This window comes from Cibotium barometz, chromosome 17 (genome assembly GCF_041138505.1).
Source record: "Cibotium barometz isolate CiBa-2024 chromosome 17, ASM4113850v1, whole genome shotgun sequence".
NCBI lineage: Eukaryota > Viridiplantae > Streptophyta > Polypodiopsida > Cyatheales > Cibotiaceae > Cibotium > Cibotium barometz.
This window is the reverse complement of record NC_141062.1, coordinates 15,713,135-15,727,662: the sequence shown is the minus strand read 5'-3', so window position 1 is coordinate 15,727,662 and position 14,528 is coordinate 15,713,135.

Sequence of the window (14,528 nt, the reverse complement as noted above, 5' to 3'; positions counted from 1 at the left end):
ATGTGAGCATTTAAGGGACTCCCCTTCCTTACATATGTGTCATAATAAAATCATTATTCTCAAAATATCTCATATTTTTAATATAGTTTTTTACTAATAAACCTTGTACATTTTCAACTCTTCACCTCATGTGAGCATTTACTCATTTTTGGGTATTTTCTTTTTACAATTTGGATTTATCTCCTCCCTACACATGGATTGATGCTATTGGCCCATAGGAACCTTAATTGGACCATAGTCTAAAGATTTATGAAAATCTAGACCCTTAGGCTAAGGTTCTTTATACCTATTTCCAATTAATTCCAATTGCACATTGGAAAATTCTTTTTAAATTTCTGCTTCAGGGGAACTCATCTGAATTATAAGAGATATTTTTCTATCCAAAAATATTCAAAATCTGAATATTCTCTCTCTAGAATATTTTCTCTCTCAGGTTAAAACAGTCACAAACAAGATCTCTTATATTTCAGAAAAGGAATTGATTACAGGGGAATATACTAGACATCAAAAAGGGGTTGGGGGAGGAATCTTACATTCTACCCCACTTAAAAAACGCGAGATGTCCTCATCTCGCAACTTGGAATAATTTCGCAAGATGCACGAATATGAGACTTAGAGAAAAATTTTAATCACGATTAACCACCAAGAAAAGTCTTAAAGAGAGCAAGATTCAAAATAAGAACAAGATTTAAACTTTATTCATTCTCGGAACTTATACAGTAAAGATAGAGAAACTCTTTACACTTCCATAAGCCCGTCCATCATATGGTCACAAAAGCAGTCCTCACAAGCTGCACAAGTATAGGGTAACTCATCTATGGGAATGATTCTGCTGGTTATTGCCGCACCTATCTCAGTGGTATGAGGTGATCTAACAAAAGGACCTCTGAGAGGCAAGCCAAAAACGGGGTAAAGGCATATCTTCTCATGAGGAAGAAAACATGCCAGTAAGAAGACCCGCTCAGAAAACCCAAGATGCCTTGATCTCATGACACAGTAGTATCGGGGACCCAAACCCAAAGCTTCAATAACCATGGCCAAGCGGACATTGTTACGAAAGTGTTGCTGACCCCAGGGTGTTACCCTAGTTATGTTTTGATAGGTCCGCCATTTGGTCTGCGCTACAGAAGTTCCTAGGTGAGGAAAAAGTGAGCGCTCATACTGTTCTATAAAGTCTTTCTTCACAGACTCTCTTGCGTCTTGAAGGTGAGAAATCATCAGGGATAAAACTAATTCCTGTTGCCAAGCCATGAAGGAGATTAAGAAAGAAAGGAGATTGATGGGAGTAAGATTACTGTGAGTGACAAGTAAAAGTTACGACTTATATAAAGGAAGGAGCTAGCGTAACCTAGAAGCCAACGGTAACTTGCCACTGAAGTTTTACCATCTTTCCATGATTTGTGTTTGACACATTTTTCTATAGAAGGCATTAAGAATTTTGAGATGAGGAGATAAAAGAACTTGTAGGCTAAGTCACCTACTTTCATTGAATTCAGATATAAGGATCACAATATCTGGGGGATAACTTCTTATACTCCCCAAGAGATAAAGAACTTCTTTTTTGCGAATGAAAACCAAAACCTTGGTATCTAAAACACCGATTCTCACTTCTAAACTCATTGTTCTAAATCCTTAAAACAGGCGTGACTCCTGAGAAGTATTCTAGGAAAAGGGTCTTCCTTTTTTAAACAGAAATTTTCTTTTATTTTAGAGAGGGAATAATTATAAGATCAGAAAGGAAGATTCTTACTCCAGTATACCTCGAAGGTTGGGGAGGAATCTTACATTCTACCCCACTTAAAAAGTGCGAGATGTCCTCATCTCGCAAGGTAGAGGACAGCTCTTTTTCTTAAGATCCAATTTTATTCTGGGTTCCTTATATTCTGGTCAACCCAACAGAACACTGGGATAAATATCCCTTATATAGAACTCATCATTAAATAACAATTCATTCAGATCATATCATTCATATCTTTAACATGATAAAGGTCCATTAGATCGAAAAGTTTCCTTCGGAACATTCCTCCCCATGGAAATTTCAGTCAAGCAAGTTCTCAATTTGACATCCCTTAACTTGATCTACCGGTCAAGTATTAACAGTAGCAATCTGACAGCACAATCCACTAATCTCATAGTGATTTGCTGAATTCGTTATCATCATTCTAGTTATGAATATCATCACAGGGACTCATCCCATTCCCCCTCATTGTGGTTTCATTATATTTCAACTAATTTTTAAAAATCAACATTTTTTTTTCAATCAGCATTTTCAATCAGAATCCAAATCAATTCATCAATTCTCAAACAGAATTAAAAATCATGTCAATCACATTCGAAATCATCATCTGGATAGCATTAACGCTTATAATTTCAAGTCTTAGATTTACTCGTATATACTGTCAGTAAAGAGCTGCAGTATACTCTCGGTAAATACGCGTAGTCACGGCCCTTGGAATTATAAGGTAAATACTATCATGTCTAGGCCTCAAGCAAGTCAGGGATTCTATATAATTGCTGTACTCCCATCTGAAGAACCGATTACCAAATTATGAATTTCAGTTTGAATATCAAATTGTATGAATTATATCACACAATTATAACCTTTTGGTGTTTCTTGATAATTTTTTGACATATTTGTCTTCTCAGTTGATCTTTATTAACCAAATGCTCTGATACCAACTGTAAGATCCCTGTTCCCACCGAGCAACGGATTCGGGGTACTGGCAGCGGAAGTAGCGCTTCTCGCGCGGGACAGGGGTCCCACACTCGGGGCCTCGCCCATGGATATCCGGATAAGAGACTAATCCGTCGGTTGTTCCAAAACCGAACCCGAAAAAACTTTCTTAACCGGAAGCACGGGCGATTCCACCAGGATAACTTTTTACTCTAACGTAGTCAAGATCATTTCTGATCGAGATGATCCAATTACATCTATAAGATACTTAGTGAGTTCAAGGAAGAAACTTGCACTTGGATCATTGGATCAACGCTTTTTTCCCCATTCAAGAGGCACAGCCGTTGATTCCTATCCATAGAACAGTTACTGTCCGAGATTTTTTTTTTCTATCGTTAAAACAAAAGTTTGAGTCTCGATTTACGGATCCATTAGTCCAGCCTAACCCCATCCAATCCCATGGGTTAGCCAACCGCCCAACCACTGTAGTGATGGGATCCAATTAAAAATTTGGTTAGGTTTTGTCCCGGGTACCAAGGAAAAGAGTTCCAAGGCCCCCTAGCCGGATGTTCATGCAAAATAAAACTAGTCACACCACTCACACACCCAATATGAAATTGCCTTTTCACAGATTCAACCAGTTTAAACAATCCTTTAATAAAACCATGGTATCACTGATCACCATCTTCCAATTTATCCAGTTGATTCTTAATTTTTCCATCATTCCTTCATCAGAGTATCTATGGCATCATTGGCAACTAGGACGCTCACCACCTGTCCACTCAGGGGCCGTTTCTTAGTTCCTAGCCCTTAATACTCGGCAATATAATCACTTATCAAGATGGACTCTCGTTGAAGATCAGCAAGATCAACCAACGGATCCATATAAGGAGCCATGGACTCATCCATTGAAGACCAGCAAGGTCAATCAACCAGATCCATGCTCGATTTCAGAAAACAACTCCAACTCTGTTCCAATATCTTCCTCGACGCACGCGTGGGTATCCTAGGCGACCCAGAGCCCGAGCACCGTATGGTCAGCACCCTCTAGGATCCTTCGCAGGTGACCTAGCGCTTCACTCATAGGCCGCTTCCTTGGCCCCTCATCCACCGTACCGAGGCTGGTCAAGACCTCGGCCGACCTTGCTACGCGAGACGTCCTTCATTGACTCTCCGTCAGCAGTTGCAACATTATCAGTTAGGTCTCACGACCTTAATCACAAGATAGTCACAATGCTCCCCCAGCAATCTTGACATAAAACAGTCATTTACAAACAGCATTTACAAACAGTTTACAATACAGTTTCTATTTTTACTTTCATTTTTCCACATTATCCCTCATCAATCCACATTACTTATTCCATATTCCATTTATATGTATACTCATCCCCTCACATCATTTTCCATCTCAACACTTCATATTCCTTCACATCACATATGGTATATTCACATTCATACATATATTCACATCTCCACATCCACATCCACATTCACATCCACACATCCACATCCATACATCTATTTTCACATCCACATCTACATGCACATTCATGCATCCACATCCATACATCCACATCTACATGCACATTCACATCCATACATCTACATCTATATGCGTACATTCTCATCTACATGCATACATCCACATCTCTATGCATACATCCACATCCACGTCCACATTCACATTCTCCTCATACATCTACATCTACATGCATACATCCACCTCCACATTCACATCCACATCTATACATCTACATCTACATGCATACATCCATCTCCACATCCACATCCACATCTACATCTACATGCATACATCCACCTCCACATCCACATCCATATCTATACATCTACATCTACATGCATACATCCACATCCACATCTATACATCTACATCTACATGCCTACATCTACATCTCCATTCACATCCACATCTATACATCTACATCTACATGCATCCATCCACATCTCTATTTACATCCTCATCTATACATCTACTTCTACATGCATACATCCACATCTCCATGCATACATCCACCTCCACATTCACACTCACATCCATACATCTACATCTACATGCAAACATCCACATCTCCATGCATAATAAAATTCTTTTAATTAATCTAGGATGATAGTTCCTAGAATATGGTAGGAAGTCCTCTTTTTATGCTTTGAATGAATTTATTTTATGTGTAATTTCTATAAAAATTTTGCCATAGCTCCGCTACTATGACTGATAAATCTCAATTTTTTTCTAAGGGATAAAGCTTATCATTAAGAAAATAATTAGAATGGTCTCTAATTGGGGTCATCAATCCATAATGGATTGAATCATCAATGTGCATAAACTAAAAGCATAGCAAAAAGCCATTAATTTGGCCTCAAGCATAGCTTAATCTTGGATTAAGGAAAAGCTTTATGAAAAGCTTCATTTGGATTGAGAATGGGTCATGAGTAGGACCATTTCTTGAGTGAGAGAGAGAAATTACATAAAAACCATTAGAATTTAAACATAAATGGAAATTAACTTCTATAGCATTTATTAAATTATGTAACTCTTCACTACTATTCACCAATTAACTTCAATAGCATTTAAAAAACCATACCAATTAAACTTCTCAAGCTTGAGAGGGGTTGAGAAGAGAGAATCATTGAGTAATTATAGAAAAGATCAAAATTCAATATACTTACCTTATAATTTGCTTGATTCTTTATTCACGGTAGAGGCCCCCAACCAATCAATTGGTTTAGTATGTTGATGGAGCCACCAATGGGGATTGAAGAAAGAGAGAAGTGTCAAAAACTAGTGAATTATTAAAGAATTCACAGTTCTTGGCTTAGGTGGAGTAACAAAGCATAAGACACTATATATTTTGGCTTAGATGGAGTAGAGTAACAAAGCATAAGACACTATATATTTTGGCTTAGGTGGAGTAGAGTAACAAAGCATAAGACACTATATTTTTTTGGCTTAGGTGGAGTAGAGTAACAAGGCATAAGACTCTATATATTTTGGCTTAGGTGGAGTAGAGTAACAAGGCATAAGACTCTATATCTTTTTCAACAAGGAGAGGCTTCTATTTATAGGAAAATTTGAGCTCCTAACCAAACAAACTGATTCTAGAATTTTCCAAGTCAGTTTGGTCACTTTTTGACCATTTTTAGGTCAGTTAAGCTAACTTTTTGGAACTAGACTTGAATGAGGAGAGAGGAGAGATAAAATATCTCAATTTTTATGAGTTTAAAATTTATTCAAGCATGTGAAATATGCACCTCCTTTAATGAATTCCCCTTCCTTACATATGTGTCATAATGGAATCATTTTAATATTGCTCAGAGTTTTTTACTAATAAGCCTTGTACATTTTCAACTCTTCATCTTATGTGAGCATTTAAGGGACTCCCCTTCCTTACATATGTGTCATAATAAAATCATTATTCCCAAAATATCTCATATTTTTAATATTGCTCATAGTTTTTTATTAATAAACCTTGTACATTTTCAACTCTTCATCTTATGTGAAATATGCACCTCCTTTAAAGAACTCTCCTTCCTTATATATGTGTCATAATGGAATCATTTTAATATTGCTCATAGTTTTTTACTAATAAACCTTGTACATTTTTAACTCTTCATCTTATGTGAGCATTTAAGGGACTCCCCTTCCTTACATATGTGTCATAATAAAATCATTATTCTCAAAATATCTCATATTTTTAATATAGTTTTTCACTAATAAACCTTGTACATTTTCAACTCTTCACCTCATGTGAGCATTTACTCATTTTTGGGTATTTTCTTTTTACAATTTGGATTTATCTCCTCCCTACACATGGATTGATGCTATTGGCCCATAGGAACCTTAATTGGACCATAGTCTAAAGATTTATGAAAATCTAGACCCTTAGGCTAAGGTTCTTTATACCTATTTCCAATTAATTCCAATTGCACATTGGAAAATTCTTTTTAAATTTCTGTTTCACGGGAACTCATTTGAATTATAAGAGATATTTTTCTATCCAGAAATATTCAAAATCTGAATATTCTCTCTCTAGAATATTTTCTCTCTCTAGGTTAAAACAGTCACAAACAAGATCTCTTATATTTCAGAAAAGGAATTGATTACAGGGGAATATACTAGACATCAAAAAGGGGTTGGGGGAGGAATCTTACAGACTTCCTACCATATTCTAGGAATTATCATCCTAGATTAATTGAAAAAATTTCATTATAATCATAGAGAAATTGAATTCTAATATCATGCATAAAGGATAAGTTTTTATATCAAAAGTGTTATTTTTACCATTTTTATTTCATGCATAGAAGTATGCATAATGGATAAATTTTTATATCAAAAGTATTATTTTTATCATTTTTATTTTCATGCATAGAAGTATGCATAATGGATAAATTTTTATATCAAAAGTGGTATTTTTATCAATTCTTATTTTCATGCATAGAAGTATGCATAAAGGATAAGTTTTTATATCAAAAGTATTACTTTTACCATTTTTATTTTCATGCATAGAAGTATGCATAATGGATAAATTTTTATATCAAAAGTGTTACTTTTATTATTTTTATTTTCATGCATAGAAGTATGCATAATGGATAAATTTTTATATCAAAAGTGTTACTTTTACCATGCATAGAAGTATGCATAATGGATAAATTTTTATATCAAAAGTGTTACTTTTACCATTTTTATTTTCATGCATAGAAGTATGCATAATGGATAAATTTTTATATCAAAAGTGTTACTTTTATTATTTTTATTTTCATGCATAGAAGTATGCATAATGGATAAATTTTTATATCAAAAGTGTTACTTTTACCATGCATAGAAGTATGCATAATGGATAAATTTTTATATCAAAAGTGTTACTTTTACCATTTTTATTTTCATGCATAGAAGTATGCATAATGGATAAATTTTTATATCAAAAGTGTTACTTTTATTATTTTTATTTTCATGCATAGAAGTATGCATAATGGATAAATTTTTATATCAAAAGTGTTACTTTTACCATTTTTATTTTCATGCATAGAAGTATGCATAATGGATAAATTTTTATATCAAAAGTGTTATTTTTATCAATTTTTATTTTCATGCATAAAAGTATGCATAAAGGATAAATTTTTATATCAAAAGTGTTATTTTTATCATTTTTATTTTCATGCATAGAAGTATGCATAAAGGATAAATTTTTATATCAAAAGTGTTATTTTTATCATTTTTATTTTCATGCATAGAAGTATGCATAAAGGATAAATTTTTATATCAAAAGTGTTACTTTTATCATTTTTATTTCATGCATAGAAGTATACATAATGGATAAATTTTTATATCAAAAGTGTTACTTTTATCATATTTGAATTTCATGCATAAAGGTATGCATAAAAGTTGATTATTTTATTATAAAAGTGTGTCTTTTATTATATTGAATTTCATGCATAGAGGTATGCATAAAGGTTGATTATTTTATTATAAAAGTGTGACTTTTATCATAATTGAATTTCATACATAGAGGTATGCATAAAAGTTGATTATTTTATTGTAAGAGTGTTATTTTTATCATATTGGATTTCATGCATAGAGGTATGCATAAAAGATATTCTTTTTATACTAAAAGTGTGATTTTCCTCATAAATGGATTTTATGCATAACTTAGATGCATAAGAGAAATTCTTTTATTCTAAAAGTGTAATTCCTACCAAATTGAATTTATGCATAAGAAGATGCATAAAAGATTGATTTTAATTTCGAAAGCGTTAGTCTCCTTAAATGGAATTTATGCATAAATAAATGTGTAGAGAAATCTTATATCAAATATAAGAATTCTCTTAAAAAAGATATGAAATGTGATAAGATGTGATAAGAGGTGTATGAGATGTGATAAGATTTAATAAGATGCGTATGGAAAGTGATAGGATGTGATAAGAGGTGTATGAGATGTAAAAAGATGTGATAAGATGTGTATGAGATGTGATAGAATGTGTTAAGATGAGTTAGGATGTGTTAAGATGTATATGGGATGTGTTAGGACGAGAATGGATGTAATATGGTTGTATGAATGTGATGTGGATGTATACATGTAGATGTATATGTATGAATGTGAATGTTGACGTGAATGTGGATGTATGGATGTAGATACGGATGTGTATGTATGTATGTGGATGTGAAAATGGATGTATGCATGTGAATGTGGATGTATGAATATGAATGTGGATGTGTGGATGTGAAAATGGAGGTATGGATGTATGAATGTGGATGTGGATGTATGCATGTAGATGCGTATGTATGAATGTGAAATTGGATGTATGATGTGGATGTACGAACATGGATATGTATGTAGAATAATGATTATGAAGGTGTATGTGAGATAATGTGTAGTCTATATGAGTGAATGGATGAGAACGAGTACACAACATTGAATGGAATGTGGAATAAGTAATGTGGTCCGAGAGTGGATAATCTGGAAAGACAAGAGTTTGTTATAGAAACTGTATTTTGTGACTGTTTGTAAATGACTGTTTTATGTCAAGAATGCTGGAGAAGCATTTTGACCGTCTTGAGGATTAAGGTCATGAAGACCGAACTGATAAAGTTGCAACTGCTGACGGAGAGTCAATGGAGGACGTCTCGCGTAGCAAGGTCGATCGAGGTCTTGACCAGCCTCGGTTCGATTTAAATGGTGAGCTTCCGGTACGGTGGATGAGGGACCAAGGAAGCGGCCTATGAGTGAAGCGCTAGGTCACCTGCGAAGGATCCTAGAGGGTGCTGACCATACGGTGCTCGGGCTCTGGGTCGCCGAAGATACCCACACGTGCGTCGTGGAAGATATTGGAACAAGGAGTAACAGTTGTTTTCTGAAACCGGACATGGATCTAGTTGATTGACCTTGCTGGTCCTCAACGGATGAGTCCATGGCTCTTTTATATGGATCTGTGGGTTGATCTAGCTGATCTTCCACGGAGATTCCATTCTATTATATGAATATATTGCCGGTTACTATGAGCTAGGAACTATGGAAAAGGCCCCTGAGCGAACAGGTGGTGAGCGTTCTGGTTGCCAATGATGCCATAAGTATACCAATGAAAGAATGACTGGAAATAAGGATTCAGCCAAAAACTTTGAGGATTGTCATCAGTGACATAATGGTTTTATTAAAGGATTGTTTTAAAGCTAGTTGATGCTAAGAAAAAGGCAATTTCATATTGGGTGTGTAAGTGGTGTGACTAGTTTTATGTTTGTATGAACTTCCGGCTAGGGGGCCTTGGAACTCTTTTCCTTGGTACCCGGGACAAAACCTAACCAAATTCTTAATTGGATTCCATCACTACAGTGGTTGGGCGGTTGGCTAACCCATGGGACTGGATGGGGCTAGGCTGGACTGATGGATCCGTAAATCGAGATTTAATTTCTATTATTACGATAGATGAAGTAAATCCCAGATAGAAATTGTTCTATGGATAGGAATCAACGGATGTGCCTCTTGATGGGGAAAAAAGCGTTGATCCCAATTATCCAAGTGCAAGTTTCTTCCTTGATTTGACCAAGTACCGTTAAAGGTGCAGTCAGATCAGTTTGATCAGTAATGATCTTGACTACGTTAGAGTAAAGAGCTATCCCGGTGGAATCGCCTGTGCTTTCCGGGTAAAGGAAGTTTTTTCGGTTTCGGTTTTGGACAAACCGACGGATTAGTCTCTTGTCCGGATATCTGTGGGCGAGGCCCCGAGTGTGAGACCCCTACCCGCGCACGATGTGCTACTTCCACTGCTAGTACCCGAATCCGTTGCGCGGTGGAGTCTGGGATCTTACAGTTGGTATCAGAGCAGGTTTAAAACTAATATGGATAAGCAAATTCTTATCATAAATTTTTATATCACAAGTGTTACTTTTACCATTTTTATTTTCATGCATAGAAGTATGCATAATGGATAAATTTTTATATCAAAAGTGTTATTTTTATCAATTTTTGTTTTCATGCATAAAAGTATGCATAAAGGATAAATTTTTATATCAAAAGTGTTATTTTTATCATTTTTATTTTCATGCATAGAAGTATGCATAAAGGATAAATTTTTATATCAAAAGTGTTACTTTTATCATTTTTATTTCATGCATAGAAGTATACATAATGGATAAATTTTTATATCAAAAGTGTTACTTTTATCATATTTGAATTGCATGCATAAAGGTATGCATAAAAGTTGATTATTTTATTATAAAAGTGTGTCTTTTATTATATTGAATTTCATGCATAGAGGTATGCATAAAGGTTGATTATTTTATTATAAAAGTGTGACTTTTATCATAATTGAATTTCATACATAGAGGTATGCATAAAAGTTGATTATTTTATTGTAAGAGTGTTATTTTTATCATATTGGATTTCATGCATAGAGGTATGCATAAAAGATATTCTTTTTATACTAAAAGTGTGATTTTCCTCATAAATGGATTTTATGCATAACTTAGATGCATAAGAGAAATTCTTTTATTCTAAAAGTGTAATTCCTACCAAATTGAATTTATGCATAAGAAGATGCATAAAAGATTGATTTTAATTTCGAAAGCGTTAGTCTCCTTAAATGGAATTTATGCATAAATAAATGTGTAGAGAAATCTTATATCAAATATAAGAATTCTCTTAAAAAAGATATGAAATGTGATAAGATGTGATAAGAGGTGTATGAGATGTGATAAGATTTAATAAGATGCGTATGGAAAGTGATAGGATGTGATAAGAGGTGTATGAGATGTAAAAAGATGTGATAAGATGTGTATGAGATGTGATAGAATGTGTTAAGATGAGTTAGGATGTGTTAAGATGTATATGGGATGTGTTAAGACGAGAATGGATGTAATATGGTTGTATGAATGTGATGTGGATGTATATGTATGAATGTGAATGTTGATGTGAATGTGGATGTATGGATGTAGATATGGATGTGTATGTATGTATGTGGATGTGTATGTATGAATGAGGATGTGAAAATGGATGTATGCATGTGAATGTGGATGTATGAATATGAATGTGGATGTGTGGATGTGAAAATGGAGGTATGGATGTATGAATGTGGATGTGGATGTATGCATGTAGATGCGTATGTATGAATGTGAAATTGGATGTATGATGTGGACGTACGAACATGGATATGTATGTAGAATAATGAATATGAAGGTGTATGTGAGATAATGTGTAGTCTATATGAGTGAATGGATGAGAACGAGTACACAACATTGAATGGAATGTGGAATAAGTAATGTGGTCCGAGAGTGGATAATCTAGAAAGACAAGAGTTCGTTATAGAAACTGTATTTTGTGACTATTTGTAAATGACTGTTTTATGTCAAGAATGCTGGAGAAGCATTTTGACCGTCTTGAGGATTAAGGTCATGAAGACCGAACTGATAAAGTTGCAACTGCTGACGGAGAGTCAATGGAGGACGTCTCGCGTAGCAAGGTCGATCGAGGTCTTGACCAGCCTCGGTTCGATTTAAATGGTGAGCTTCCGGTACGGTGGATGAGGGACCAAGGAAGCGGCCTATGAGTGAAGCGCTAGGTCACCTGCGAAGGATCCTAGAGGGTGCTGACCATACGGTGCTCGGGCTCTGGGTCGCCGAAGATACCCACACGTGTGTCGTGGAAGATATTGGAACAAGGAGTAAGAGTTGTTTTCTGAAACCGGGCATGGATCTAGTTGATTGACCTTGCTGGTCCTCAACGGATGAGTCCATGGCTCTTTTATATGGATCTGTGGGTTGATCTAGCTGATCTTCCACGGAGATTCCATTCTATTATATGAATATATTGCCGGTTACTATGAGCTAGGAACTATGGAAAAGGCCCCTGAGCGAACAGGTGGTGAGCGTTCTGGTTGCCAATGATGCCATAAGTATACCAATGAAAGAATGACTGGAAATAAGGATTCAGCCAAAAACTTTGAGGATTGTCATCAGTGACATAATGGTTTTATTAAAGGATTGTTTTAAAGCTAGTTGATGCTAAGAAAAAGGCAATTTCATATTGGGTGTGTAAGTGGTGTGACTAGTTTTATGTTTGTATGAACTTCCGGCTAGGGGGCCTTGGAACTCTTTTCCTTGGTACCCGGGACAAAACCTAACCAAATTCTTAATTGGATCCCATCACTACAGTGGTTGGGCGGTTGGCTAACCCATGGGACTGGATGGGGTTAGGCTGGACTGATGGATCCGTAAATCGAGATTTAATTTCTATTATTACGATAGATGAAGTAAATCCCAGATAGAAATTGTTCTATGGATAGGAATCAACGGCTGTGCCTCTTGATGGGGAAAAAAGCGTTGATCCCAATTATCCAAGTGCAAGTTTCTTCCTTGATTTGACCAAGTACCGTTAAAGGTGCAATCAGATCAGTTTGATCAGTAATGATCTTGACTACGTTAGAGTAAAGAGCTATCCCGGTGGAATCGCTCGTGCTTTCCGGGTAAAGGAAGTTTTTTCGGTTTTGGTTTTGGACAAACCGACGGATTAGTCTCTTGTCCGGATATCCGTGGGCGAGGCCCCGAGTGTGAGACCCCTACCCGCGCACGATGTGCTACTTCCGCTGCTAGTACCCGAATCCGTTGCACGGTGGAGTCTGGGATCTTACATTCAGCCTCTTTGAAACAAATATTAAGGGCCTCTGCAGGATCAAAAGTTGTTTCCAAAGCCAGTAGTGAATGGTCATCCTCTATGCCAACCTCCTTGTCAAGCCTTGAAGCCTGGGCAATAAGGGAAATGGCATAGTCCTCCCTCAAATTGAAATACACTCTATATCATGGAGGAAAACATAATCTTTACCACCAATCAAGACACCTGGAAGCATGGGCACTGCATAGTTGTTGCTCTGAACATCAAAATCTTCAACTGGCTGTGCTGCCCTAAGAGTTTCAATCCTCAGTTGAACAAGGTCAAGAGCAGCCACTTGCAGCCCCTCATCCTGGAGGTTGATATCTTCTTCCTGCTCTGCCATATCTGTTGCCACAGGAACATCCTCTTTTTCCTCTACTACAGATGTATCTTCTTCTTCAACCTCCTGCCCTTGCTCTTCTAGAGAGTGCTGATGGAAGACAATGTACATAAGAAATGCCATGGTTTCATCAAGCACTCTACACTTTCTGGTGTGCAAGTTACAGCTGAATTTATATTCCTCAGGCAGGCTGTCAAATCTTCTATTCACATGGTACCTCAGCCTGTCAATGGAGACAATATGATTTATATGCACAAAAACCTTTTCACCTTTCACAATTCTTCCTGCCTCTGTCAGTTGTTTGAAGGTATCCCAATGGTCTGAAAGAAAATCTCTGTGATGCTCCAGTACAGAGCTCATAGTGAACTCCCTGTTGAAAATACTGTGGTATATGTGGAAGTTCCTCTGAGCCTTGCACTTGTGAAGAAAGTCAAATAGGAGCAAATCTGGAGATTTGTCCTCTTCTGGTTCCCTTTGTTTTGAAAGGGAAGACTCACCTTTCTGCTCCAGTCTCTTGCTTTTGCCTGAACAAAAATTTATATATCATGAATTCTATATGCTGACATATGCAATTAGGGAATGTATAGGATATCACCAAATAACTCTCTTCATGAGCACACATGAATCACGTGGTGATTGCTGTGGTCTAAGTATAGCAGCAGAAAAGTCCAGCTTCCTCTTGAAAGGAGGGGCCTAAGAATCAACTATTCCAAAGCAAAAACTTTTCTCATCATCAAGGAAGAAATCCCCAGTGCCATAGAAAGCAAAACAATGAGCAAGAAGTGAAAACCAAAAGGGACACAGGAATTTGCAAGAAAACGCGATGCAGGGCCATTTGGAAAATGTCAAGTACTCTCCT